General features: G+C 41.2%; 1 protein-coding gene across 20 annotated transcripts in view; it reads right to left on the bottom strand.

The window, feature by feature from the left end:
• The window catches only part of CADPS (calcium dependent secretion activator), a 477472-nt gene that overhangs the window by 298768 nt on the left and 151329 nt on the right, over nt 1-27375 (bottom strand). The window lies entirely within an intron of this gene.

Below are 27375 nucleotides of genomic sequence, written 5' to 3' on the forward strand. Positions count from 1 at the left end.
ACAAAGAACTTTTAAAGACATTATCTCCCCTGTGTAACGACGGTGCAGTAGGTGGCAAGAGCAGTGCTGTGAAGTAAGTAGGACTGACATAAGTCATACCCATTTTACAGCTGAGGAAATCGAGGCCTGGAAAGGTAAATCATTCATCTAAGCCCATTATGCATTCACTCAACAACTCTTCAGGGAGCAGGCACTATGCTAGGTGTGCAACCACATTACAGAGCTGAGGTGGAAAGGTACTGTGGTCAGGAGGTTACGCCTGGGAGCTGAGATCAGGGTTTAATCCAAATTTTCCATCAGTTCATCAAGGTTTCTCACTCTCAGCATGACTAACATTTTGGAATGCGTAGTTCTTTGTCGTGGGGACTGTCCTGTGCATTGTAGGATGTTTAGCAGCGTCCCCGGCTTCTGCCCAATAGAAACCAGGGGCACTCCTCCCCCACCTGTGATAACCCAGAGTGTTTCTAGACATTGGCTAGTGTCCCTGGTTGGGGGGGTGGTGGTGGTGCAAAGTTACCTCAGTTGAGATCCACTGAGATAACTGAATCTGTGGCCTCAGTCCCTCATCTCTAAAATGGGTATAACAGTCTCCACCCATCAGCCCTGCTGTGGCTAATGAATTGACCGGAAGTGCCCAGTAACAAGAGATGTCATTGCTGTATAATGATTCTTTTTCAGGTCACCCAATACTTCCGGAGTGCCCTCTGTGTACCATGCCAACAGGAAGGTGGGGTCAGATCCAGGACTTAACCTCTAGACTTTGCCTTCTATGTATACTGCCTCCTGTGCTTCACCAGCTGGTCACTCCTCCAAGCCTCCCATCCCACCTCGTTCTTGCTCTCGCCATCTGTAAACATCTTCCTGTCCTAGTCTGTCCTCATCTCTTGTCACCTAACTTGTAAGGAAGCTTTCAGGTTTGAAAAGGCTTTTCTCAGGCTGACATTTTAGAACTTCCCGTGCTCAGAGGCTCCGTGTCATCCTGCTGTCCCTTCTGTGAACAACCCACACATGACGGATCACAAAGCCCTCTGAATGTCTAGCACCAGAAGGAACTGGGGATCCTTTAACCCACTGTCCTCAAGGGATCCATGGCAGCAGTGAGAGGTGATGTGGGAAGAGAGGAAGAGAAGAAATGAGTTGACATTGTCAGCAATTTTCTCTAAATGAGTCCCAGAAAGGGGGGAAAAAACCTTTCCAGAGTGTGAATAAGTGTGACAAATGATTCATCTTTTGACTTCCTTTGTTACTAGGCTGTGACTTGACAGCTTTTAAGAGTTTTAGTGATATTTATTTGTAGAAAAACTTCCTAGGGCTAACAATGAATACATCTTGAACCAGGAAGGGCTAAAGTTAGATTTCATCCAAGCAGCAAAGTGTGTTCTCTAGGCAAAACAGTGCAATTAATTTTGCCCTGCTGCACCTGAGCTGAAAATAAATGCATTCCTCCATTCCCCTTTTCTTCTGGTATTACCTTAGATAGCTTATAAACACTTTCCCTATAATAGGAAATGTGAATCTAAAGAGACTGTACACAATGAACTTTAAAAATTATAATGTAAACATAATTAAGAGATAATGCCAAGAGGATGGAATGTCATCATGAGATAATGACCTCTAACAGCTGTAAAAGTGTGGAAAAAGAAAACTGATGCCCAGATATACAGGTTGGGCATTAGCCAAGACCTTCACTTGAATGTCAGTGCCCTAGGGTTCCCTGAGTGATAACTGAATCTCTGCTTTATAAAATGTAGTCAATTCTCCATCATTCTCAGGAGGGGGGCTGTAAGGCATAAAACCAAACACAACACATTAATTTCTATCTGGATAATGTATTTGTATAACCCTTTGGACCCAAGTGTACTTGATATTATAGAACTTCTTTCTGCCAAGTCGCTAAAATTTATCAGACCCCTGGTTCGAATCTTTCAAAGCCTTAGCTTCTGCTTCTGGTTGATAAATCAATTCACGCAAATGTGCTAATAGCTTCTTGGGTCATCTTTCCCAACAGATACATTTCTCTGTTAATAACTGGAAGAGCTTCTAGGAAAAAGCAGCTCCTAAGATGGGCAGGGTGGGTGAGATTTCAAGAGGTGGCAATGGGAGATGAGCTGAGAGGGCAAACCAGGTCGAGGAAGCAGCATAAGCGAAGTATGGTGGTAGGAAAACTCAAAGCAAGCTGAGAAGCATAACGAGTAGTCTGGTTTGACCACAGGGCAAAACTGGTCAAAAGGAGTAGCAAGCATTTTAGCTGGGAAGAGTACTGATTCTTCTTTAGACTAGAGTCCCAAACAGGTACCTCCTTTGCTATGTTTGGAGTAAAGATGTGCTTTGGTCCTGTTCAATATATTTTTTTAAATCAAGGTTTTTAGCTTCTCTTAAAAATCTGGAAGATCTGTCTCCAATGGGCTTATGATCCTGCTGGAGCTGAAGCTGATTAGCAGCTGTCTCCACTCGGTGAGGTGTTTATTCTCCAGTTGGCCACAGTCCCCACCATTCCCTATTGTTTCCCAACACACAAAGGAAAAAAAGTTTTGCTTTATTGTCAATTTTTTCTTATGGTAGAGAATCATAATCTCCAAGAAGATGCATGTTTGTATTGTGTTTCGTTCTTATACTGAGGCTCATGAAAAATGAAGTTGAATTTTCTTGCACCAGACTCACTTCACTCATTTCTATTAACTCTGTCGGCATCTGAGATCATGACCCCTGCTTTAAACAGGGGAAGATTTTAAAAGGTTTTTGGGGCTGGGGGTGACATGACCAAAATTATACCTCAGTTGGGGCATGAGAAACCACACCAGGTGGAAAAGAAGGAAGAGTGCTCCAAGACAGAGCAGAATTAGCATGTAACTGTAGTTCACAGGGTTTGAACCAGGTTAGCTGAAGTAGCAATAGAGAGGGCAGTAACTCAGATGCAGGGGTGAAGAAGATGACATTTTGAGGTTTATATTTTAGCTTCCTGAGCATAAGACATCAGAAATTGGAAAATTAGAAGGAACTGGAGTGTTGAGGTGAGTGATGAGCTCATTTTGGATATGCGTTGTTAAGGATACTGGGCAGATTAATTGGAAATATGAGACTAGGGCAGGGATTTGGGAATCCCCTGAATGGAAAAGGCAGTTGAGAACTCATGGTTACCAGGGGGAAGGGGGGGTGGGGAGGAGAGATTGGGAGTTTTGGATTGATTGACATGTACACACTGCTATACTTAAAATAGATAACCAACAAGAACCTACTGTATAGCACAGGGAACTCTGTACAATATTCAGTAATGACCTAAATGGGAAAAGAACTTGAAAAAGAATAGATACATGTATAGGTATAACCGAAACACTTGGCTGTACACCTGAAACTAACAAAACATTGTTAATCAACTATACTTCAATATAAAATAAAAATTAAAAAAAATAAAAACAAAAAAGAAAAGGCAGTTGATATTATTGAAAGGAAGGTCACTAAAGCTGAGAGACGGTATGTAGAAAGAATAGAAGTCCATGTATGAACCATGGGAAAAGCAACATTTAGGAGGGTCTTAGTTTGTTAATGCTGCTCTAAAAATTATTATTAAAAAATCATAATTGAGCAGCTTATAAACAACAGAAATTTATTTCTCACAGTCAAGATCAAGGCACTGGCAGATTCCCTGTCTGGTGAGGACCCACTTTCTGGCTCACAGATGGCCATCATCTCCCTGAATCCTCACATGGCAGAAGGAGCAAGGGATCTCTCTGGAGTCTCTTTCATAAGGGCACTAATCCCATTCATGAGGACTCCACCCTCATGACCTAATCATCCTCTAAAGGCCCTGCCTTTAGGCAAATACCAAATACCAAATACCATCACATTAGGGGTTGGGTTTCAACCTTTGAATTTTGGGGGCACACATTCAGTCTATGGCAAGGAGCCAAGAGGAGACCATGAAGGAGCCAGAGAAGGAGCAGCCAGAGAAAAGGAGAAAAACCAAGAAAGCAAAGCAGGATGAGAGGTGGAGAACAGGGAAGTCTGAGACAGAAGGACCCCCAATGAGAAGGCTGTGGCCTGAGGCAGGACCACTGAATTTAGAGGGCCCCATGGGGGTGGTGCCAGATTCAGAGAAAGTTGAGGAATGATGTATTTTAATGAATCTATTAAATAAATTACATAAAGGCTTAATCACCAGGGTATCTAAGTCACGAAGTGAACAATAAGCATAGAAACTAAAGGATCAGAAAGAGTTGTTTAAAATAGTCCCAGCCACATACTAGAATGTGCTCATAGAGAGTAGCCAGTCCTTCCATTGCCACCAGTGACATTCTGAAATGTGGTGTACACTACCAGATATTTTTAAAATGAGAAACCTTGTTTGGGGCTGGGCATGAATGTGTGGTTTTTGTTCTATAAACTCATCTGTCATTTTGACACCAACCACTTGAATTTCTCAAACCACCGTCACACCTCTGCATGATAAAGAACAGAGCATCTAGGGTGGAAATTTTCTGGATTTTGCTTGTGCTACAGTGGTATCCTTTTCTCTTGTCAATGGTGCACTGCTTTTCTTTCAGTGAACGGCCATTCCCTAATTCCGTCTTGTTCTGGAGGAATGGCAGTCTCAATCAAGTAAGTTCTTCCCACGCACTGTCCCCAATCTCCTACCCAAGCCAAAACATGGGCAGAAGACCCAAGAAAGGCAATCGGACCTTCTCCTGAGAGTCTTAAGCAGAGGAGTTTGAGCACAGAATTCAGTTGGAGTTGAGTCATTCAGATGATGGTGCCCAGAAGCGTCTGCTGTTGTTACCCTCAGAGTGGTGCTATTCCTGTCCCGAGGTCTGATTGTTGTCCCTTAACCATCACTTTAAAAAATCACTGTTGTTTAAGTTAGCTGGCATCAGCTTAAGTTGCTCGCTACCCGAATATTCTCACTGCTATACATATGTTTAAGAAGACAGTATTGGTGAATTTTACTGATGATATGATGCTGGACATCAAGATGAATGACCTGGAGATTTGTATGATTAACCATGAACATTATTTGGAAATATACCGTTGAACATCAGCTGCCACCACAAATCCCCCTTGAGATAGTCTCCTATTGCCCTGTGGGAGCAGGACCACTATTTGTTCTTCATTGCTATAGTGCTCGTCCTTGGAGCAGACCTGGCACATAGTAGATGCTCATTAAACAGGTGAGTGACTACATACAGGAGTAGACCCTTTCTGCCATCACGGTGGTCATACAGAGCTTTACATTTTCTTCCTCATAAAACTCCTCCAAGGTGAATAGTGGGCTCCTTTCTTTATAGACTGGGAGACTGAAACTGAGCCACAGGGGATGTCAATGCCTGACTTGGCAATACAATACAGCAGATCCAGGGGGCCATTCTCATCTTCCCTGGAAAAATTAAAAAGAAGCACCTGGGCTATCTCTCTGTTCACTGAAGTATCATGGTAAGCCAACCTCCACCCACCAAATTCTGCTCGTACTTATCAACTTGGCTGGGCCCTGGACCTTAGGGCTACAGGTTGGAAACCTCAATTCATGGTTAGGCTGGATTACTGCATGAGTCGGAGAGAGACAGAGACAGAGAGAGAGAGACACACACACACACACAGAGAATATCCCATCTGCCTTGTCAAAGAATTTCTTAAATGTGCATTCACCTGGCACAGAGTAAAACACACCTCAAAAATGATTCTTCCAACAGCAGCCAGTAATGGTATTTCCTCTCGCAGAAGCCCCTGGGTTAAGATAGTGAATGAATAGATGGTACGCTCCTTTTGACAATGTGGTCTTCTCTTATGAAATGAATATAAAAGCCCGGATGCACACGGATTTTCTTTTATAAACATTGTCTGTCACTTAGCATCCATCATCTGAAATTCTCAGCCCCACTGTCTTTATGAAATCTGTCAGTGATGGTGTATTCGACTAGGTCTTCAAACTCTGGTGTATATCAGAATTGCCTGAGAGTTTGAAAAAAATATAGAGATGCTCAGAACTCACCCTAAGTCTTTGGATCGGAATTTCTAAAGGATAGAGTTCCACTCCCTACGTGTTTGTCCCACTTCCAAGGAAATTCTTATGTTCAAACAAGTGCAAGTACCGCTCAGTACAAAGGAACCATCGGATGCAGAGAAGACAAATACCTGGCACACTTAGTACCACGTGTTTCTCCTGCACCATAGCAGACGTCACTGACTCACCTCTGCCCTCTTCTCCACGGAGCCGCAAAGTTGCTCATCCCCACAACTACCACTTGATCAGAGTTGGCGCAGGAGAAAAACCTATTTCTTGGCCCAAGAGATAAAACCTACATATCGTTCCAGCCTTCTGCAAATGGGTTGGAACCAATAACCCCAGATCCTGTTGTCCTATTGCAAACATAAGCCTGATCCTATAACCATATTCTCAAAGGATACCATTTTTTTTAAAAAAATTGAGATATTATTGACAAAATTGTCAAAACAAAACAAAACAAAATTATTTCAAGTGTACAATGTGATGATCTGATACACGTATACATATTGTGAAAGAGTTCCCACCATCAAGTTAATTAACACATCCATCACCTCACATATATACCTATTTTTTTTTTCTGAGGACACTTGAGTTCTGCTGTCTTAGCAAATTTCATTTATATGTTACAATATTATCAATTATAGTCACCATGTTACACATTAGATCCTCGCTGGGGGCAGGGAGGTGGGGAAATAGGAGAGGCTGGTAAAAGGGTACAAACTTTCAGTTATAAGATGAAAGGATGCATGTCACCATCCTATTCCAAGCCCCCATCATTGCGCACCAAGACGGTTCACTAGCATTCTACCTGGTCTCCCGGCTTTGATTCTTGCCCCCTGTACTACAGTTTCCATACACAGCTGAAGTGAGGGTATTTTTTCCTTTTAAATAACAAAATCTGTTGGTGTTTTTATTAGGATTATATTGAACTTATAAACTAATTTAGGGAGAGTTGACATCTTTATAATGTAAAGGAAGTCATGTCATGGTCATACTTTGAACCATCAGTGTCTCCTATTACCTGTTTCCAGAATAATCATGGCTTCTCGGCAGATGATCTGACCTCTACTCAACTCTCTAATATCATCTTGAGTCAGCCTCCCCCCTTACTGACCTTTTTGGGTTTTTTTTAAATATATATATTCTTTGTTTTCACTGAAGTATAGTTGACTTACAACATTATATTCGTTTCTGGTGTACAATCTAGTAATTTGATATTTTTATAGATTATACTCCATACAAAGTTATTATAAAATATTGACTATATTTCCTGTGCCCATATTACATCCTTGTAACGTATTTATTTTATAACTGGGAATTTGTACCTCTTAATCCTCTTCACCTATTTCAACCCTCCCCCCACTGCTCTTCCCTCTGGTAACCACTAGTTTGTTCTCTGTGAGTCTACTTCTGTTTTACTTGTTCGTTTGTTTTGTTTTGGTTTTTTAAGATTCCACAAACAAGTGAAAACATACAGTATTTGTCTTTCTCTGACTTATTTCACCCTCCCAGGTTCATCTAATATCACATTGTTTATCTATACCACATCTTCTTTATCCATTCTTCTGTTGATGAATACTTAGGTTGTTTCCATGTCTTGACTACTGTAAATAATGTTGCTATGAACAATGGGATGCATATGTCTTTTCAAATTAGTGTTTTCATTTTCTTCGGATAAATACCCAGGAGTGGAATCGTTGGATCGTATCATAGTTCTATTTTTAATTTTTTGAGGAACCTCCATACAGTTTTCCATAGCAGCTGAACCAATTTATATTCCCACCAACAGTATAGGAGGGTTCCCTTTTCTTCACATCCTGGCCAACACTTGTTATTTGTTGTCTATTTGATAAGAGCCATTCTGACAGGTGTGAGGTGATATCTAGCTCCGAGACACCAGCATCAGCGCCCAGCACCCTCCTCAGAGGTCTGGGTTTCAGCTCTGTGTGCCCCTCTTCCTTCAGCTTCTAAGTGTGAATAATTCCAACCCATTCTCTTTATCCCCTCAGCTGTAATGTGGTGGCCATTGCCCGCAATTGCTGCCACTCTGATACCTTAGAGTTCTCTTTTTACCTTTGCAGCTACTTATTTAACAACTTTTTAAATAGCTAACCATCCTTTATATTAAATCCTCTCTGTTCAAATAGCTGGACTGGTGTCTGTCTCCTGACTGCCCCTGACCACACAGGCAGACAGACCGACAACAGTGGCCACTGCCACAGCCTAACGGAGCAAGTCTCAACCTTGCTTTAGAGAGGAGGTGACACAGCAAGAGGAAGGTCTGTTGGCAGAGGGAGCCAACTCACTTATTTAAGAGACCACCCAAAACGATATAGAGACGGGGGGTGGGGGATGAAAAGCCTATCAGACAGTGAAGGTTTCTGCCAAGTGAGAGGGAAGAGAGAGACCCAGCTAGAGGCAGAACGACTTCTCTCATTAGTACCGCACTGTGAAGATGGGGCCGCATCTCTGTATCTGTGCAGTGGTCCAGCGAGGTGCCCACATCCATCAGGGGGCATGGGGCTGACTGACCAGAACAGGGCTGTTCGCACAGGAGGATATTCTGATGGATTACATTTCCAGGTCACCTCCCGCTGATATCCTTGATTGTGGAAATCTGCCTTCGATAATGCCTGACCTACGTACAGGGCTTTAGAGTTTACAACACATTTTTATAGATTATCTGCTTCAATCTTTACAATAACTTGGAGAGCTATAGCAAGGCACTCAGGTACATGAGCTATGGAGACACAAAGACTCAGAGACTTAGATTTGAATCTTGGCTCAGTTACTTCCTAGCTATAGGATCTTGGGCAAGTTACTTAAATATTTTAATCCTTAGTTTCTTCTTTTTCACAAGTACACCCTGGCATCATCCCCCTCACGGGGCTCTCCTAATGGGTGGGAGAGAGAAAGTACCTAAAGCTCTTAGCACATTGCCTAGTACAATAAATGTTCAATAATGCTTGCTCTTACGTCATGGATGAGACGAGAGGGAAGTAGGGAGGGAATCAGTGATGAGTGCAGGCCTCGCACTCGGCACTCAAGTTCCTTCACACTTTTTCATTGGCAGCCTCGCTGTTCTGGAAGCCCATCTGCAAGGGGCCAGGCCTCTGTCCTCCCCACGTACGTCCTGCACAGACAGCATCCCACATATCCGTTCTGAGGTGTGAACACCTGCTCAAATGCAGCTCCCGGAACCCCCTTCCCTGGTGAGTATGAGCGGGTCCTGGCACTGCCATCCAGTGTGGGTGTGAGTCAGGGCTCCTTTTTTCACCTTGTTGGGCCTCTATTTCCTCAAGTAGGATGACCATCTCCTGCGTCAGTGGTTCTTTTGAACTCTGCCTGTACTTTGGCCTCACTTGGGGAGCTTTCTGAAAAAAAAATACTGATATCTGGTTTCTCACTCCCAGAGATTTGGATGTAATTGAACTGAGCTGTGGTCTAGACAAGGGTCATTAAGAACAAATCCTCTTCAGTCTACTTTAAAGCCAGGGTTCATCAATATTGTGTAGGTCAGAGGTCGACAAACTATAGCCTATGGGCCAAATCTGGCCAATGGACTATTTTTACAAATACAGTTTTATTGGGACCCAGAGTCACTTTTTTCTTTACATATTATCTATGGCGCTATTGAAGCAGAGTTGAGTAGTTGCAACAAAGACCATATGGCCCACAAAGCCTAAAATATTTACTAACTGACCCTTTACAGAAAAAGTTTGCCAACCTGTTATTCTAAAGGTCTGTATGATCTCTATGGGTCTTCCATCTCTACCATACTATGGATGCACGATTCCTACCTGATAAATTAGATAATACAGTCAACCTACAGAAGTGACTTTCAAACTTTTTAGACCACTGCCTAGGGTAAGAAATACAACTTATATCTGTGGTGGTTTGAAAAAATGTGTCTACAAAGTCTTTGGTAGTCTCCCCTTCAAGAGGTAGAACCTAACTCTTCTTCTCTTAGAAGCGGGACACAGTGACCCGCTTCTAAGGAAGAGAACTCAGCAGAAGAGATGACCTGTGACTTTGGAGTCTAGGTCATAGAAGGGCACTGTGGTTTCCTTCCATCTCGGTTGCTCTCTCTCTTGGGTTCCCTCAGGGTTTAAATTAGATAAAGTGGGTCAGGCATGTGGCATAGTGTCTGGAACATAGTAAGTGCTCCTTCATAAACTTTGGTTCTCAGTACAGTTATCATAACTCAGTCCTTGACAGTGGCTCACTCCTATTAGGGGATGATTTTTGCATTTTTAAAGGAAGGCATTGGGGAGCTAATCCTGTGACTCATTGGTGCCATTAAAGTGGGAATTCTAGGACTAACGCTACAATCTCCATTTAGTTCTTACCGTGTCCCCGGCAATGTACTTGCCCTTCACATGCTATGGCTCGCTTAATCATCACAGGAACACTATAAGGGTTGTACCATTATTATCCTCAGTATGGCTGGGAAAATGGAGCACAGAATTTTTAAGTAATGTCCCCAAGACGACACAGCTGGAAAGTGGTGGAGGTAGTGTGGGAACTGTAACGTTGGCTCCCAGAAACTGCCGTCTCACTCACATTATTCTTCCAGGACAAGAGAGAGCAGCTACTTTGGGGAAAAAATATTATTAGTGTCGGTAGTTGCAGGGAGCAGGGGTTCAGGAGTAAATAATTCCAGTAGAGGGGCCCAGAGCCATCCCATTTAAAGGCACAGGGATGAGGAGAACACAGATGGAAGGATATCTCTTGGCCTCCGCCAGAGGACCATGAGACCGCTAGGGAGTGTCTCTGAAAAGCCTGAAGCAAAGTGATCCTTGGAAGAGATGCCCTGCTTGTCATCTGATTTCACTGGAAGATATGTACAGGCTCATACCTGGAGGCACTGCGTTAGGGCACAGAAGCAGTTCAGAGAAGGGTGCCTTGCAGAATGACTAAGAATTGGATACAGCCTCCTGTTCCCCAGCAGAGGGAGGTTTGTTCATTTATTCACCAAATCATTCATTCATGCAAACATTCAAATGCCTATTACATGCCAAGGACAGTGGGAGACACAAAAATAAATAAAACATGGTCTCTGCCTTTAAGGATCCATGAAGACCAAAGCCCAAGTGACCAGTTACAATGCTATGGGCTGAGCCAGACAGAAGAGGAATGAAGAAAGTGCAGTGGGGCTTGGCTTGGGGGAGCTCCCAAGGATGACACAGAGGAGGACAGGCAAGGGGAGACCAGTTGAGCTGTATCATCAAGAAATAAATGGTCATTTGTAGCAACATGGATGCAACTAGAGACTATCTTACTAAGTGAAGTAAGTCAGAAAGAAAAAGACGAATACCATATGATATCACTTTTATGTAGAATCTAAAATGCAACACAAATGAACCTATCTATGAAACAGAATCAAGGACATAGAGAATAGACTTGTGGTTGCCAAGGGGGAAGGGGCTGAGGAAGGGATGGAGTGAGAGGTTGGGGTTAGCAGATGTAAGCTTTTATAAAGAGAATGGATAAACAACAAGGTCCTACTGTATAGCACAGGAACTATATTCAATATCCTATGATAAACCATAATGGAAAAGAATATTAAAAAAAAGAAATGTATATATATGTATAACTGAATCATTTTGCTGTACAGCAGTAATTAACACAACACTGTAAATCAACTATACTTCAATTTAAAAAAATGAAATAAATGGGTTGGTGGTGATGAGACCAGAGAGAAGGGAACACACATGAAAAATGTGGACTCAGGAGTATGTGGTGACTGAGTGGATGAAAGCAAAAGAAATGCAGGAGTTACTGGGTTGATTTTCAGTCTGTTTCTGGCAATCTCTGTCCAACAGAATTTTCTATGATGATGGAAATGTTTTATCTGTTGTTGTTCAATATGGTAGCTCTTAGTCACACATAACTATTGAACACTTGAAATGTGGCTAGTGCAACTCAGGAGTTAAATGTTTATATGCTTTTAATTAATGTACATTTTTAAAAAAAGATTTATTTATCATTTATTTTATTTATTTTTGGTTGCATCGGGTCTTAGGTGCGGTATGCGGGATCTTCGTTGAGGCACGCTGGATCTTTTGTTGCGGCGTGGGCTCTTTGTTGTGGTGTGCGGGCTTCTCTCTAGTTGTGGCGTGCGGGTTTTCTCTTCTCTAGTTGTGGCGTGCAATCTCCAGAGCACATGGGCTCTGTAGTCTGTGGCACACAGTCTCTCTAGTTGAGGCGCACGACCTCAGTAGTTGTGGCGCGTGGGCTTAGTTGCCCCACGGCATACGGGATCTTAGTTCCCCAACCAGAGATCGAACCCGCGTGCCCTGCATTGTAAGGCGGATTCTTTACCACTGGACCACCAGGGAAGTCCCTAATGTATATTTAGAGTACCTTAAATGAATTTTCTCATTTAATTCTCACACTGAGTTTATGCAATGGGTACCACCCTTAGCTCCATTTCACGGATGAAGAAACTGAGGCACACAGAAGTGAAGTCACTGGACCAGGATGACTTAACCAGTAAATGGAATGTGACCTGAGACATCCTGGCCCCAGAGCCCATGCTCTCAATCACTCTATGACTATCTCAGCATTCTGCTCACACAAACCTTTTTGTAGAGATCAGCCCCATTATGTAACAAACATGTTAAAAGCTTGCGAGATTTTTGACAGTAGAATTATTTACAAGGTATGAAGGCAGCTTGTTCTTTACATGAATACATGTGTGAACATCCTGATTCAACTTTTTGGTAAATCTATAGAACTTGGCTGAGAAAGTTCACACCTTCAACTGAGTGACTCTACTTAATGAATTCTGAAAATGTATTAAACTTCTTAAGGGACTCCAAACACTCTTCTACCAGAAGTCACTTAATCCAGGGAGGGACCTCTCAGTGGGCATGGAGGAGGGTTCTGTAGTTCATTTAAGGGAAATGAATGGGAATTTTTTGACTTCCAGTGTAGGGAATGGGCATTAGAGCTCACCGCTGGAGACGGCTGCGTGGATGCCAGAAAGCTCCTGGGAACACCCTTCTCCAGTCCACAAAGATTGCTGACCTTTGGCCTGTCCCACCAGGAAGCTGAAATTGAATTCTGACACCAGTTTTTTCTCCAGCAGGATTAGTGGCAAGTTGAAGAGAGAAATCTTAGAAGTGATAGACCCTAGGGCAGGAGTCATAGTGAATTATGGGGCTCTAAGATAGATTTGAACAAGTGGCTCCTAGGGTGATGTAGCACAGCTACAGGAGACTGGCAAGGTCACATAATGTGTGACTCCCAAGACAAAAAGCAGGCAAATCGCACTGAGATGAAATGCCAGGTCGTATTTTCCCTTAGTTGCAAAAGGTGAAATTTTGAAAGATAAGTAAAGACCCCCAATGAGCCAGTGGTGTATGTAACACAATGTTCAATCCAGTTGACCTATTGTTACAGCAAAGCGTGTCCCTTTGCAAGTTCCCTCATCTAGAATTGGGCACCCACAAGTGAATTCCCGGCAACACGAGAATTTTTAGCTAAGCAATGCCAGGTCATCATGCTGTAGGACTTAACTCTGACTTCATTCATTCCCTTTACCCACTAATTGGACACCTACATTGTGTCAGGCAAGATTTTAGGTACTGGGGACACAACATTGAATGACTTGAGTGAGGTCTCTACTTACTTGGAGCTAATATTCTAGTGGTGAAAGAAGGCAATAAACAGGAAAATTCAACAAAGAAAACAATTTCAGCTCATTATATCTGTGCTGCAGAAAATAAAATCAGATGTTATGATACCATGGTCTCCTTGTATAGGGACATTTCTCTTGGCCTGAGTGACAAAGGGTGACTTCATTCTTTACTCTCAGAGAATATTCTTTCCCTGCTCTCTGAATCTGTTCTACCAATCACTGCTGGTAAATTGTAGCTGTGAGATGCTTGTCTGTGCGATACTCATGTGAGTGTACATTTCACTTTGATTTGACTCATTCTATTTTCCATTTGACTCACTTATGCTTTAATGAGACCTAAGGAAATTAGCCGGTATCCACTGCGGTTCTACGTATTTCAACTACTGTTTTCTTTCTTCACTTTTTTTGCCTCCAACTAAGATCCCTAATTTGTTCTTCCTTTCATCTGGCAGGCCTTCTTTCATCTGTCTGCTCTGAACTGGACTTAGTGCTAACGATGATGGATTTGTTACATGGAAATTCAAGTTCCCATCAATGACAAGAGCTGGGGATTACTGAGGATGGTTTCCTCCTCTAGTACAAAGCTAATACCAGCCAGACATAGCACTCTTGAACTTCTAAAATGATGCCATCAAATTTTAGCCAGCACAGGAGGATCCAGTATCAACTAGTACTTGAAGGGTTGTTTTTTATAGAATTTGTAGAAGCTCTGTAGATTGACAACATTTTAATCAATATACAAACTGCAGCTTGGAAAGATCCCTTTCCCCTCCTCATTGTACCTCTTCTGGAAAGCCCAATGGAGGGAAATAGCTCCTAATAGAGTCAGCAAAACAGAAGGTTCAAGAGAACAGGAAACCCCCATATGAATTAGCCAAGCCCAGCATATCTGCACTTTGCTGATGCTTGTGATTCCAGATTGGTATTAGAAAATAATCTATGGTAATATTCCTGTGAGTAAGACAGAAGAGTGCTCTGGGGGAAAATTAATAAAATCAGCCCACTTTGCTGTGCTTCCCTCCTTAACTTGATGATAGTCTTTGCAGGATTCTTTCACTATTTGTGTCACATGCTCTAAACCTGGAAAGGCATCAGTGGGTGGATGAGGTCATTTGGGGTTCCTCTCTCCCCTCCAAGGCAGCAGCCTTATCCTTACAGGCAGCTGGGCACAGCGAGGAATTCTTCTCCTTTGCCCACAATCATCCACCTCCTCCAGCTCACTCTTCTTTCCTCAGTAGCTCCTGATTTCCCGCCAGAGAGGCTTAAGAGGGGGCCTGCCTGACCCCCCTCCAATCCATTCTGCTTTCAACAGAATGTCTGTCTTCACATGCCATTCTCCCTGTATGGCTGTCCAAATTTCCCCTTATCATAAGGACACCAGTCATACTGCATTAGGGACCACCCTAGTGACTTCAGTTTTTTTTTTTTTTTTTTGACTTCAGTTTTAACTGGATTACCTCTGTAAAGCCTCTATCTCCAAATAAGGTCATGTTCACTGAAGGTTAATACTTTCAACATGAGTTTTTTGGGAGATACAATTCACTCCATAACAGGAAACTATGTCACTTTGCATCCATGACACTCAACACAGTGCCTGATGGGTAGTAGGCACTTAAACATTTCCTGAATGAATGAAAAAATCAAAAGCTGATAATGGGCCCTGAAGGAGAAATAATGGATTGGTAATTTTCCATAAAGGAGGAAAAGTTATGCTGTCAGATACATTAACCTTCAGCCCCAGGTGGCTATTGAGCACTTGAAATAAAGCTTAGTCCAACTGGAGTTGTGCTATAATTGTAAAATACATTCCAGATTTCAAAAACTTGGTAAAAAAAAAAAAAAAAGTAAAATGTATTCTTATAATTTTTATATTCTTTATATTGTTGAAAAATAATGTTTTGGTTATATTGAATAAAATTTAAAATATTATTAAAATTAATTTTACCTGCTTATTTTTACTTTTAATGTGACTACTAAAATTTTAAAATAATGTATATAGCTTGTACTGTATTTGTATTGGACGGGACTGGTATAGGGAGAGTTTGGAGCAGAGAGAAACCATTGAAGTGGGGAGAGGAAAGGAAAAATACCCAGGAAACAATAATAATAATATTTTTGTGTGTACCGGTATGCATGTATATATATACTGCCAGTGTATATATGTAGTGTGTATGTATATCTATTATTATGCATCCATCACTGTGCTAAGTACTGTATATATAAAATCTTATTTAATCTTTGTTTGAGTTATTTATTTTATTTTATTTTTGGCTGCATTGGGTCTTCGTTGCTACATGCGGGCTTTCTCTAGTTGCAGCGAGCAGGGGCTATTTATCGTTGCAGTGCACGGGCTTCTCACTGCGGTGGCTTCTCTTGTCGCGGAGCACGGGCTCTAGGCGCACAGGTTTCAGTAGTTGTGGCATGCGGGCTCAGTAGTTGTGGCTTGCAGGCTCTAGAGCGCAGGCTCAGTAGTTGTGGTGCACAGGCTTAATTGCTCTGTGGCATGTGGGATCTTCCCGGACCAGGGCTCAAACTCTTGTCTCCAGCATTGGCAGGCAGATTCTTAACCACTGTGCCACCAGGGAAGTCCTATTATTATTATTATCATCTCCATTTCACAGATGAGGAAAGTGAAGGACCGGAGATCAGGTAACTTGCCCAAGGACACTATGAGTGGTGATTTAAACCCAGCCATCCTGGCCCCAGAGCCCACTCACTCACACACTGCTTCCTTTTCACAAGACAGCTATCTATTTGGAGAAGGCAAAAGCATTGAAAAGAGCCAAAGGCTGAGTTGGGGAGTGTAGAACAACTCCCTCGCCACCCCTGCGTAGGAAAATCCAACTACCTTCTCCATCTTCATTGGGATGGAGCCTAATCAGACACAATGAAGGAGAAACCCAGCTGAGTCACTGGTGACCCTGCTATAATTGCCTCCACTGTTGTATCAGTGATGAAGCAGAACGCTGAGAGGCTGTGGCATCTGCTGTAGGCGCACAGGATAAAGAAAGGGGCAGGGGCATTAGTAAGTGCTTTTCAACTTTCAGGGAAGCCGGAGGGCCTGGGAGTGGAGCAGAAAGTAAGTGCGGACAGAATAATTAGCTAATGGCCTCTCTCTGCCAGGGCTCAGCCCCAGAAGAAAGCTCCATGGGATGTGAGGAAAGGCACTCCAGTGTCAGGACGCCTTCCCTTTCACTGCAAAGACATTTGAAGGTACTTGCAAGACCTAACTCAGACCTTCCAGATTCTGTGTTCCAGCATCTTGCAGTTGATACTGGCTTTAATGAGGATATCTCCGGCTCCCTCTCAAACAGAGGGGTGTGTCCAGGCAACAGTCTGACGAATCAGGTCACTCCCTCCTCTTCTATTCCCGTAATACTGGTCCCTTCAGGAAGGGAAACAAAACAAAACTACATTTTTTCATGAACATTCAGACTTGAAGTCATTATGAGAGACATGTGCTTGAATCCCCACTCCCTATCTTATTAACTACTGGACCCTAGACAGATTATTTGTCTCCAAATTGCAGTTTCCTTCTTTGTAGAACTGAGTTTTATTTAATGCGTACCATCAGAGGGTTGTTGCTTATTATTATTATTTTTTTTAATAAATTTATTTATTTATTTATTGTATTTTATTTTTTGCTGCGTTGGGTCTTCATTGCTGCGCGCAGGCTTTCTCTAGCTGGGGCAAGCGGGCGTTACTCTTCGTTGCAGTGCATGGGCTTCTCATTGCAGTGGCTCCTCTTGTTGCGGAGCATGGGCTCTAGGCGTGCGGGCTTCAGTAGTTGTGGCACGCAGGCTCAGTAGTTGTGGCTCGCGGGCTCTAGCGCACAGGCTCAGTAGTTGTGGCACATGGGCTTAGTTGCTCCGCGGCATGTGGGATCTTCCCAGACCAGGGCTCGAACCCATGCCTGCTGCCTTGGCAGGCGGATCCTTAACCACTGCACCACCAGGGAAGCCCTGTTGCTTTTTATTAAATGAGATATTGTATATGAAGCACTTGGTCCAGTAACTCATACATTCAATAACTGTTTTTTCCCTACTATGTGCCAGACCTCATGTTATTTATGGTTCCTTAAGCACATTCCTTAGGTCCCAGTCCAGACCTACTAAATCAGAATCTCTGGGGTGCAGCCTGGGAACCTTAGTTTCAACAAGCTCCCTGGGTGACTCTGAGGATGACTAGTAAATCTGGAGAACCCGTAGGTTCCATGCTGACATCAACAGTGCTAATTATTACTTTATTTCACTTCATAAAAAGTCTCAAGAAGAGAGATTCTCTTTCTCCCTAGCTGCACTCCTTATTAGCTCTCAAATATTCCTGGGCTTAATGACTGAATGAATGATTTCATCCTGTGAAGCTTCTAGGTGGTTCTCAATCTTAGTTGCACATTAGAATCAACTGGGTGGAGTCAGGGGAAGTTTTTAAAGAAATACCTTTATCTGGAGAAAACCATAATTTGAAAACCACGTACACTCCAATGTTCACTGCAGCACTATTTACAATAGCCAAGACACAGAAACCAGCAAAATGTCCACCAACAAATGAATGGATAAAGGAGATGTGGTACCTATATACCATGGACTATTACTCAGCCATAAAAAAGAATGAAATAATGCCATTGGCAGCAACATGGATGGATCTAGAGATTATCATACTAAGTGAAGTAAGCCAGACAGAGAAAGATGAATTTCATATGATATTGCTTATATGTGCAATCTAAAAAAAAAAAAAAAATACAAATGAACTTACATACAAAACAGAAATATACCCACAGACGTAGAAAACAAACTTATGCTTACCAAAGTGGAAAGGTGGGGTGGGGAGAGGAATAAATTAGGAGTTTTGGATCAATATATATACACACTACTATATGTAAAATAGACAACCAACAAGGACCTACTGTATAGCACAGGGAACTACACTCAATATTTTATAATAACCTATAAGGGAAAAGAATCTGAAAAAATATATATATGTATGTATAACTGAATTACTTCACTGTATACCCGAAACTAACACAATATTGTAAATCGACTATACTTTAATAAACAAAATAATAATGAAGTAAATGATAAAAAAAGAAATACTGATTCCTGGGCTCTACTTCAGATCAACTGAATTAGACTTTTCAGTGGTGGGTCCTGGGAATTGCTATTTTTTAAAAAATTGGAAAATAAACGCACAAACAAATCTTAAATGTATAGCTCAATGAATTTTCATGCATAGATATACCCATTTAACTACCACCAGATCAAGACATGAAATACTGCTGGCCATCTAGGAAGGTTCCTCATGCCTCTTCTTGCCAGTAACATACCTTACCCTTACTCCCTCCCATTGATATGTTTTAAAAATCTACGTACAGGGACTTCCCTGGTGGTCCAGTGGTTAAGGCTCATGCTTCCAATGAAGGGGGTGCGGGTTCAATCCCTGGTCGGGGAACTAAAATCCCACATGCCTTGTGATGTGGCCAAAAATTACAAAAAAAAAAAAAAAAATCTATGTACAGCTAGATTTGAGAATTTAAATTCTAGACCATTGGACTTTCCATCTCTGTCCCTTCCCATCACATTTGTGAACTTGTCTTTGGGCAATTTCTTCACGAGGTGACAGAGAATAGGAAATAACGGGATGAATCTTAATTGAGTTAATTATCAGGGCAAAGAGGAAACGAAACACTTCCTGCCTAACCCAAGCTTATCATCACTGCCTACCCATGCTCATCGCTTCTTTCAGTTTCTGACTTAGCATTTCCTCTGCCTATTCCTTCACGCTGTCAGGGTCTCCCTGTGAATTGCTACCTTTCTGAGGTTTGTGCCCCTACCAGGAAGCCAGTCTCTGGTTTTAGCTGCAGCAGGAAAGCAAACATGAAACAGGTGGAGATTCTTAATTTCTTTTGTGCCACAAACACCTTGGCACAGACTGGTGAATTCCATAGATCCCTTCTCATCATGTTTTAAAATTCATACAATAAGATATGTAGGATTACCAAGACAACTAATTATGTTGATATACACATATCAAAACAATTTGAAACATCATTTTAATAAATGTGCTTATTTAATAACTCATTAAATAACAAGATCTAGTAACAAATCTATTATCTACGGTAATTTTGATGGAGTGATGATTATAAACAGTATTTCAAGGCATCTGCAGCAACTATGAAGATAATAGCAGCTGTTAATACCATTATAGTTGGTTGCCTACGTTTATAATTGAAGTATATGTTAAGTTTCAGGCAAAGGCTGGTAAAAATAAAGATGTAATTTTTTTTTCCCTATTGAGTTCATGGACCTCTCGAATGCAATTCATGGACACCCCCTTAAGTCTCCCTAAATCCCCTGAGTGAGACAGTTTCAAATTCTAGTCTTATTGTGACTTTCTGGACCAGAAGCCATTAGCTAGTGAGGGTGATTAGGTGGGCAAGCTTGGTCATATTACCTACAAGGAAGCTGAGGTAAGGAGGGCTGAAGTGACTGTCCAGGGTCACACAGCTGGTCAGTGGGATTGAATTCCAGGTCTTTCCCCATGTCAACCTTCCTAGCAGCTAGGAATATCTTGATTGTTCTCTTGGTTTGTACCAGCTTTGCCAACTATTTGCTATTTATTGACTAACTGTATTATTTATTCATAGTGTCGCTTTAGATTCTAATAGCTACATGCATACCTGTTATTTCCTTCCTATTATAACTTAAAGTCTAAGTCCAAGGAATTCAGTCTTATTCTCTTTTGTGACCTCATTAACCCCATAGTGGATGCTCAATAGCAAATGAAAAAAAAACAACAGACTCCCGAGCTGTAGCTTTTCAGTCCTTTTAAAATATCTAAAAACACAGAGTGACAAAATGGGATGACATTATCAATTTTTTGCGACTTTAAAATGTATTTGAGACATCTTTCCATTTCAGAAGATAGATACACTTAATTCTTTAACAGCTGCAAACACTTTCAATGGTATGGTTATGCCACAAATTTAAACAATTCCTCAAATGATGGCATTTTGGTTGTTTCTAATTTTTAGCTATTAAAAACAATGTATATTCATGTATATAATTATATGATCCCATATATGAATGCTCTGTAAGGTAGATTACTAGAAGTGGAAATATTGGGTCAAATGGTATTTATGATTTAATTTTGACAGATATCATCTTATTTGTCCTCTAGAAAGGTTGTGTCAATTTATATGCCTAACAGCAAGATGTGAGGGTGCCGGCCCCCTGTACCATTGGCAACACTAGGTATTGGTAGTCTTTATATTTTCCTATTGCCAATATGATAGGCGAAAAATCGCACACTGCTGTTAAAAATGAATTTCTTTGCTTACGAACAATATTGAAACTTTTTTCAAATGCTTATTGTATATTGTATTTATTCAGTGATTGTGCCCTTTGCTCCTCTTCCCGTTTGGATTATATACACATTTCTTAGATGATGAATTAAAATGGAAGCCTTGTTGCTCACCTCTGAATTTCATTTTACCAATTTGCATCCTTAACTTGATTAGTTAAGAGTTGAATCATTGTTACTTATACAAAATATGAACAGTCAACAATCCTTTTGGAATGAAGGCAGGGTTATAAACAAAAGCACTTAAAAATATGTAAACTATATGTATGCAACTTGCCTCAATTCTTTTCTTTGACTTCACTGGAGATGTTTGGCCCTCTCTATTTCCCTGATTGCTTGACAATTGGTCAGGAATTGTGCTCTACAGTAGTTCTCTGACATTACTAAGTATTATCACCAGCATTTCATACAAGGAGGAACTGGCCAGAAAGCTTAAGACTCAAGGTTGTAAAGTTAATGGATGTACATGAGCCAACATCAAGCCAGGCCAATTCTGAGAATTCTAGAGTTATAATGTCAGGACCTTCTGGTAGTGAAGGAATTGCTAATGATTGTATAGCCTTGCATCATAGCTGAATTGTTGCTCATTTTCTCCTTTATATTGTAATAATAATACTGGCCACCATTGACTGAGCTTTTACCAATACCAGATACTGTGAATTTTATATGTGTTATCTTCTTTAATGCTCATTAAAAGTCTACAAGATAATGTGATGGGCATTTGTTTCGTTGTTGTAGTTTTTTTTTTCCTGTCCACACCAACCCTCTTTTTCCTGGTAAAGGACAACAATTTCCGGCAGGTCGGGTTGGGAGAATGACCTCATCCTTACTGTTCAGTCGTGGTGGGACCTGTCAATTAAGGAGCCTTGTCAAGGAGGGATATTGTGACCAGCCCTGACCAGTACTACTCTCCAGGGACTTGGAATCTTTCTGTTAGAGCTTATTTTTCACCAGGGTTGTGACCTGTGGGGCTTTTCATTAGGTCTTGCTACTTAGATCCCTATAACCACTTGGCTTTCTGCCTTTATCTGAACCTACTTTATAGCTATTTCTTTGATTCGCTGAATTCTACATTTCCTTCCAATACCTTCACCTTTGGTTAAATCAACCAGAGTGTTTGTGTATTTTTTTTTATTAGTCCCATTGTACAGATGAGGCTCATCCAACTAGTAAGTTACAAAGTTGGGGACTACCAAAAACCTGTTCTATACCAAAAAGCTCTTCAACACAGATACGTAACAGTTAGGTCACAGTTAGTTGGTAACAGAGGAAAAGCAAGGAAGCAGAGAAACTTTGGAAGTTCCTTTTAACTTCGCTGTTACAAAGTACAGTAGTTGAATTTTGAAATCCTTCTCATAATGAAGGAATTGCATATACAGTATTAAATAGCTTACTATCATGTTTAATTAATTGCTCATTTTGCTACCCTATGCTACCCATGAGACAGGAGGGAAGGGGGCAGGGCACAACCTTTAAAAGAATGACATAGCTGTTGAGAACACCACATAAACTGGTTAGAACCAACCAGGCCCAAGATGACAGAAGATTCAACTTCCAGTAGACCTTGAGCCTCATTGTACACTCATTGTAATACATTAGCACGGGCTAAAGGACATAGCCACAGGCACCAATGACAGTTCCGAGGCAGAACATAAAAGGCCAACAAGGGGGTGGTGACCCAATTCCTGGAAATACCTGCCTCTTCCACAAAATAGCTGGAATAATCCTCCCACTCATTAGCCTATGAAATTACCCAGCCCATAAAAGCTAACAACCCCATACCCTGGGGTCTCTCGCCTTCTGAGATGGTCCATACTCTGTCTGAGGAGTGTGTATCTCCCTGAAAAAATCTGCTTTCACTCTACCTCGGCTTGCTCTTGAATTCCTTCCTATATGAAGCCAAGGACCCTCACTTGGTGCCCAGTCCCAGGGACTCACCTGAGACCAGGGACATGACCACCCTCTTGTGCCCCATTTTTTTCCTGCAACACCCAAATTCCTAATTTTGGAGAGATTGTTTGAGGAACTAGAATTCCCATTTGGCCAATTTCAGGGTCCTAACAAGGGAGGCTTTGCCCTCCCACTTACTGCTTTGGAACTGCTATTTAGCTGTGGTGAAACAGAGGCCAAAAGAAATCCTGGGAAATCCAACCACTGCAGGGCTGATCCCAAATGCAAAGGGAAGGAATGGGGGAGGGGGAGGAGACTGCTTTGTGCAAAGCAAGAGACTCCTAAGACAAAAAAAAAAAAAGAAGCCTGCCTGCAAAATATCAAGTGGTTCAAAGAAACCAATTAAATGGGTAGAAAAAAAAAATTTTTTTTTAAATCACTATTTGACAAAATTCACAGATAGAAACAGATATGGCTAGCTTAGAGTTCTAAAGAGAAGACACCCAAGAACTCAACATTTTCGTCATTTCAAGTCTTTGCTGATGCAAAATCTCCTTACTGATTTTTCCTGAGGTCAGCGAAGCTTTTATTTAAAAAAGTAAAATTTCTATTTACAGATTAAAAAGGGACTTGAGAGAGATAGTACCCAATCACAATGTACAAACCTCATTTGCAGAGAAATTCAAACCATAAAAAAAATTGAGGTGCCTACCCAAAAAAACAGGGAAATGTGACCACATTTGATATTACACGATACAGAACACTTGTAAATTTGTTTAAGGTGTGATCATGGTTTTGTGGCTATGATAATTATTTTTTAAAGAGTTCCTAACTTTTAAAGATATATACTGAAATATATACAGATGATAAGATGTCTGAAACTTCCTTCAAAATAATCTAAGGGTAGAGGTTGAGGTGGGACAGAGATGAAACAAGAATGTCTATAACTCACTGTGTGACAGGTGGTAAAGGCTGAGCTTCACGGGGCCTCCTTATACTATTTTTACTTTAGCACATGTGAGAGAAATTCCAGAGTAAAAAGTTAAATAAAAAGGGTGAAATGCATTTCTTAAGCCAGGTGTAGGTGGTCATTTTATTATTACTCTTTATACATTACATACACTGTTTTGTATATATGATAGATCTGTGTCATGAAATTAATTTCTTTGGTTTAGCCAACGTTTGCAATATTTATTAGGCTCTGAATGTCCTTTGCGTGAGTCTCATTTCTACTCAGCTGTTGGGTCTTGGATAAGTTACTTTAACTTTCTCTATATCTCAATTTTCCCATCTTTAAAACCAAGATAATAATAAAGCACACCTTATAGCATTTTTGCGAATATTAAATTGACAATCTCTGTAAAGTACTTAGCCTAGAGCCTGAGATATTATAAAAACTGAGCAAGTGTTAACTACTACCATTATAATTATTAATAATATATACAATTTTTTGAGGTATTTATTCATACAACATTCACTGAATGACTGCTGTGTTTTCGATGTGTTTTGGGATGCTTGTTTTTCCTCCTTAGAATACTGTAAGTAAAAGGAATTCGATAAGTACGGGTATTAAGCATTAAATTACATTTATTTAAGGCACAAAAGACACTGTATCTACGCTGTATTCCAGTAAAAGACAGTTTTTCTGAATGTTAGGAATCTTTGTCACATGTTTAACACATGTACATTAAATATAAATGCTACTTGAAGATATATAAGGTCTTTTAAAATGAAGTATTAAGACATTCAGCTTAGTAATTTAAAATTCAGTGCAGCATTAGAATACTATCAGACTATGCAAATTCATATGTATCTCTTGTTCACAAATGAGAAAACAATAGATTGCAATGCATGGGACAACATTTCAATTTATACTATTGTAAATCTAGACCCAGGAGAGAATGATCGGAGAATTTCTGGAAAAATCCAGAAAGCTTAGGGTCCAGGTCCCTGCATGATAGTTTTTAAAATGTGAGCTAGGTCTTTATGCAAACTTGGAACACTCTGTATCATTTGCTTGCTACATACTCTGACAGATCAAAGCACTTTGCCATTTTCTGAAGGTGGCATTACATTAGATACTGCCCCCAAACAAGAAGACTTTACTGCTATTTTCTACCACTTGCCTATATCAAAACCAAACCTTTACAAATAACAGAATTGGGGCAGAAAGACGACACGATCTTTATCTTTTACATCAGACTTAGAGGTTACCAGAACAATTAGCTCAAGAGTGTATTGGTCCCTCATCACCTGCTTGCTTTGACTATCTAACTTCTATCATGTAGCTTGATTGACTTTTTGGCTGAATTAGTGGATATTTTGGAGAGTGTTAAAGCATCACAAAGTCTGAAAATCTAGCGTTCGTGGACCAAATGATGCTATTTTTCTAATCTCCTGATGGCGCAAATTCAGATTCTAGAAATATTAATGGTTCATCAGACTAACTCCGGGCAGGCAGAGATAATTAAAAGACTGGTGAAGTCCGCAGTACAGGCATCCAAGCCAGCTCTTCAATTTTAGGTTGTTTCAGAATTTCTCAGTGGCAAGGCAATTTACTCTTGCAGAAACAGCCATGGAAAGTCGACACATTGAAACGGATTGATTTTGTGCTTTTCTTCTTCTACATGCCAATATCTCCTATTCATTCCCCTCTCTTTGGATAGACCCATTACACTGAAGACTAGACAGATGAAACAAACAATGAAGAGTTGTATTACTTGTCCCTCACAAACCAAAATGAGACTAGATCTGCTAGAGTTCAATACAAAACCTCCCATGTTGTCATAGCAAACACATTATTTGTTGAATGAAAGAACAGAGAAATGTCAAATGTTCTGGTAACGATGCATATTAGTTTTGCGGTTTTTGGTATTTATTACACAACTGAATACCTCAATTGTATCTGCAGCCCGGTGCTCCATACATATGTGTATGCCTCCTTAACATGTACACTTAGATACCTCAAAGATGTATCAAAGTTAACTTGCACAGAAGAGAAACCTTGGCTCCACTACCCGCAAACCTGCTCTTTTCTCATCTTTGACAGTGACACCTACATCCATCCGACTGCTCATATTTAAAAACATGGGGATCATCCGCTTTTCCCTCACATCCCATATTCAGTCTAGCAGTAATTCTTTCTGGTCCTATATCTGTACTTCCTGCTGAATCTGACAGCTTTTCAGTATCTCCAAACCACCATCATCTCTCACTCGACCACTGTTCACGTTCCCCCCGATCTCCCTACGTCCACGCTTGCTCACCCTGTGGCTTAGTTTCCACAAAACAGCCAGCGTGTTCTCAAGGCATAAACAAAATCTTATTACTACTCTGCTTAAAATTCACCAGTGGTATCCTGTTGCAGATAAAACACAATCCAAACTCATGATCAGAGACTATGAGACCCCATAAGATCTGGATCTTGTCCATCTCTCTGACGTCATTTCTTACCACCTTCCTCTCTGTTTTCCATGCTCTTTCGACACCCCACGCTCATTTTATCCTTGCTGTTCCCTCCACCCGGAAACTTATTTCTACACAACTCACGGCTGCCTCCTCCTCGTGATTTAGTTCTTGGGCCAAATGTCACCTCTTAGAGTGACTTTTCCCTTGGCCACTCCAGCTAAAGAAATTGCTCCTCCCCTCCCTGACACTCCGTCCCATAGTCTTCTTTTATCTTATTCATAACACTTACTACCATCTGCAATTATCTTATTTAATTATTTACATGTTTATTGTCTGTCTTCTTTCACCAGAATGAAATCTCCATGGAACTAAAAACACATCTGTCCTGTTCACATCGCTCACGTCCCCAGCTCCCAGCACAGCATCCGGCTCATTGCAGGTTCTCAATAAATGATGGCTATGATAATGAACAAATCAGTGCGTTTTTAAAAAACCCATCCATTTAAATGTTTGAGGACCCACTATAAACCAGGAGCTTTTTTTCTGAGGGTGCAAAGGTTAAACAATTTCTACCCTTGCAGAGTTCCTAAACTGTATCTTTCAAGTCAAAGGGGGAATGACCAGACAGCTCGCCGTTTTTCTGTCCAAGACTGAAGGGCAATAGCCAGACTCTCTCTCTCCTCTACGATGAGCACAGCCAGGTGAAATTCCTAGAATGCTAGTCTGAGAATCCTGGATGTTTCCAAGTTGAGTAACCGTTGCTCTATTCTTCACATCTATGTAAAGACATAGACGTGAGACTGGGTGGCCTCAGTGACTCACAACAGTTTTGGCAGGAGATCTGGAAACTCTAATCTTCCAAGGCTAAGGAGGTGACACATCCAACCCTCCCCATCTAACAGAATGAGTGCAACCTACATTCCCAGGAGGGAATGGCCTACTGTCAGCTGCACTAGGAATGTTTTGCTCCCCTCAGGCAGTTGCACTGCTATGAGGATATGTCATTTCCGTCTCGGAGTCTGTGGGAGGCCTCCATGAGCCTGAGAAGTTCAAACAGAAAGGGACACATTAGCTGCAC

The sequence above is a fragment of the Balaenoptera musculus genome, chromosome 11 (assembly GCF_009873245.2).
Source record: "Balaenoptera musculus isolate JJ_BM4_2016_0621 chromosome 11, mBalMus1.pri.v3, whole genome shotgun sequence".
In the NCBI taxonomy this organism is placed as follows: Eukaryota; Metazoa; Chordata; class Mammalia; order Artiodactyla; family Balaenopteridae; genus Balaenoptera; species Balaenoptera musculus.